The sequence below is a fragment of the Chrysemys picta genome, chromosome 8 (genome assembly GCF_011386835.1).
Source record: "Chrysemys picta bellii isolate R12L10 chromosome 8, ASM1138683v2, whole genome shotgun sequence".
In the NCBI taxonomy this organism is placed as follows: domain Eukaryota; kingdom Metazoa; phylum Chordata; order Testudines; family Emydidae; genus Chrysemys; species Chrysemys picta.
This window is the reverse complement of record NC_088798.1, coordinates 73494051-73497686: the sequence shown is the minus strand read 5'-3', so window position 1 is coordinate 73497686 and position 3636 is coordinate 73494051. Positions and strand designations below refer to the sequence as shown.

Here is a 3636-nt window from a genome sequence, read left to right as displayed (position 1 = left end):
ACCCCGGAGCCACTCCAGGTAAGCGGTGCCAGGCTGGAGCCCGCACCCTGAATCCCTCCTTCACCTCGCACCCCAACCCCCTGCCCTGAGCCCCCTCCTGCACTCCACACCTCTTCCTGCACCCCAACCCCCTTCCTTAAGCCCCATCATACACCCTGTACCCCTTCTCTGCCCCAACCTCTTGCCCTGAGCCACTTCCCTACACACTGCACCCCCCCACACACCCCGCAATTCCTCCTGCACCCCTGCCCCACCCCTACATTCATGGCCATGCATGCAATTTCTCCACCCAGATGTGGCCCTCGGGCCAAAAAGTTTGTCCACCCCTGTCATATGGCCTACCATGGTTGGAAAACACTCACAGGAACAAGGGGCAGGGCCATCTCTGGTTGGTAACACCTTGTAAAAAGTGTGAGCCTCAGGCTGTAGTGAGGGAAACTGAGGCAGAGCTTAAGGCCAATGCTTTCAAATGGCAGTGTCCAAACCATGTCCCTCCAGCCATACAGTTTTACGAAGGCTGAGCCCCCCTTCAGCTCCCCAGGACCTTAGCCCTACTGCCAACAACACTTTGCTAGGGAATGAGGGGTGGGTTCCCAGCCATGGCCAGGAGCTGGAGGAGCACAAGGGGCAGCGAGCAGAAGCCATTGCACCTGAGCTGAAGCTCCCATCTCTGAGCACTAGGCCCTTGCCCACCATTGTGCCTGAGATATATAAAAAACAACCCCCCACCCATTGTAATTCCTTTGGCTTACCCCCACCTTGCCAGCCTTGTGAGCATCAGCTCCCCTGTTCCAGTTGTCTGCACTGCATGAGAGGGGAGGCCTGCTGGGGCAGAGATTCAGGGAGGAGCCTGAATGAAGAAGGCCCCCCCCCCAGTGCCCCAGAATGGTGTTGGCTCCAGGTTCCTGCTGCCTGGAGCTTCTGATGGAACTAACGGGGGTGGGTGGGTGAGGGGAGTTGTTGCTCCTCCTTTCCTGCTCGGCCCCTCCCTGCCACCACCCTTGAACAAGGCCAGGGCTGTGGAATACTCCGCTCCCCTCCCCTCTGTCCCATGGATGGAGGGGTGTGTCCAGCCCACTGGGTTCTTAACACCGTGCTTTGGGTTTAAGCTGCTATCAAGCAGGGGTCCTGCGTCCCCATCTCTCTCTCAACCTGGCACCAGTAGGGATTTTGCCCTTAAGGTTCTAAGGAACAGAAAAAACAGAGATCCCTTTTTGCCTCTTCTCCCTGCCTCCCCTCATGCACATTGAACATGACACCCCATAGGGCCCCCAGCTCCCCACCTGCCTTAGCTTTCTATGGCCATCCTCATTAGTGTATAATTACTTCTTATTTCTGTCCATGGAAGTGTTTTGCCTGGTGCCAAGTACCCTGTGCCCCTTTCCTGCTGCTTCTGTGGGGCAGAGGCAGCAGAGCAAGGTGGGGGCAGACCATGAAGCTCAGAATTGGGGGCAGGATCCCAGGAGATGGAGGCACAGCTTGCTGGTTAGAATGGCCTTCACTCAGAAGGTTAGAATCAGACCCAGCCTCTCTCCCCAGCCCAGTGCCTCCTAGTGGCCACACAGAGCAGAATAGCTCATCTGAGCCAGCACTCCCAGGGTTTCCTTGGATTTGTTCCAGGTACCCTGGCAGCATTGTACTGGCCAGAGGGGCTCTGCTTCCTAGCTTCAAGCCATGATGATAGTCACACAGCTTCAGGCCTCAGCATTTGCCTTTCCTGAGGCTTGGGGAGCGTGAATTGCTCTTTAACATCACTAATTGATGTAGGCAATGTGAGCAGTGGCTGTGCTGGGGGGAGGGGTCAAAGGCTGGCTCGTCCTCACTCTCCTCTGTGCAGTTGAGCTTTCCTAGCCTGCCATTAGGCGAGGGATGCTGCCCGTCTCTGGAATACCTGGCTGTGGAATACAGAAAAAGACTGCACCCTATATAATATCACAGGCACAGCAGCTTATGCGAGATATTTACCACTTTCTCAGCTGCTTTTAGGAGTGGGTTTAATAAAAAGTGCATTTGTCAGAAGTGGGATTCGAACCCACGCCTCCAGAGGAGACTGCGACCTGAACGCAGCGCCTTAGACCGCTCGGCCATCCTGACAGTTATGGGGAAAAAAACCCTCCTGAGAGGAGCTTTGCTTACTTGCCAGGCCTACTCTTTCCAGGTACTTGTATTGCTTTGCTTTTACCCAGCTGCATGCCCTGCTATTTCCTCTCCTTCGTCCTGCCGCATGCAATGGGTCCAAGGTTTGTTTCAATGTTTTGTAGTAAGCTGCCACCCTGTGGCTATTTTGAGCCATCGCAGTTAAACTGACTGCCAGCTCCCCCGAGCTTACAGTGTCCTTGCAGCCCTGTGACTCCAGGCAAAGCTGTACCAGTTTGTTTAACCTACTGCCGTTGCCCTCACTTGTAGCACAAAAGACAGCCAGGCCTCACCCCAACACCCAGCAGGAGACAGGCACACTGGCATTTGGGAAGAGCCCCGTGGCTGGCTAATCGGCCCAAGAGTTTGAAACCACGAGAGAGGATTTGGGGTCAGTCTGTCAAAGGTATTTAGGCACCACAGCAGCTTAGGCACTTTTGAAAAATCCCATGAGGCACCTAAATACCTGTAAAGATCCAGCTTTCAGCACCTTGTGACTTCAGACTCAACCACAGTGGCCTTGCTTCACTGACTGATCTTCTGTTAGCCTGCCCTTTAGCACCCATTGCAACAAGACCTTGATGATACCTGTTCTGTTCATTCCCTCTGGAGCAACTGGTACTGGCCACTGCTGGAAGACAGGACACTGGGCTAGATGGACCTTTGGTCTGACCCAGTGTGGCCATTCTTATGTTCTTATGACCTGGAGCGTTTGAGAGTTTGTTCATTCACCATTTCTCTTTATTGCAGCCCCTTGGGCCTGTGAACTCTTCAGAAGAAGCACCTAGTTTGTCAGTACATTTTACCCATTGTGCAGCACCTGGGATTACTCTGCACCCCAGAAATCACTGACAGCTAAACTCTAAGCACATAGGCAGCAAGAGCGAGGAACTTGCCCTCCTGCTATACCTCACTTGGGGTCCTATGTGTGGAAACAGCAGCACATGCAGCTGGGGCTTTTAACGTTTTAGCAGTGATCAATTAAAATGTTGTGAGCAGGAGAGTCACCTGCCCCTTTATGTAAAGACAGCTCTTAGAGCAGAGGTTCTCAAACTGGGGGTCACGAGCCCTCAGGGGGTCAGAAGGTGGTTACATGGGGGTCACAAGCTATCAGCTCCGTGGGGCTAAGAGCCCAAAGCCTGGTCCTGTGTGAGGCTGACAGCCCCAAGCCCCTGTTAAATTACCCCCCGCCCCCATTTTAATTTATAAGGGGGTTACACAGAGGCTTGCTGCGTGAAAGGGGTCACCAATACAAGAAGTTTGAGAACCACTCTTAAGAGTAACAAAGGGGAAGGAAAGAAGGAATAGTCAGCAGCAATAGACCAGTTATTGGGAAAAAGCTCTATGCTTTTTATAAATTAGCAACAAAGATGCTACCACTTGCAGAGAGACTACAGCTTGCTACGTGCTCTTAAACCTCAGAGGGGATGGGAGTGTAGCAAGACTTTAAACTCTGGCATGTTTTTATTACAGTAAAAGTCAGAGGCTCCTGTCACGGAT

At 53.0% G+C, this 3636-nt stretch overlaps 1 non-coding gene across 1 annotated transcript; it reads right to left on the bottom strand.

Annotated features, from left to right (window-relative positions):
• Positions 1 to 2011: 2011 nt before the first annotated feature.
• On the bottom strand, positions 2012 to 2094 carry TRNAL-CAG (transfer RNA leucine (anticodon CAG)). The gene has a single exon. It is a non-coding gene; the product is annotated as a tRNA-Leu (tRNA).
• Between the last annotated feature and the right edge of the window lie 1542 nt (positions 2095 to 3636).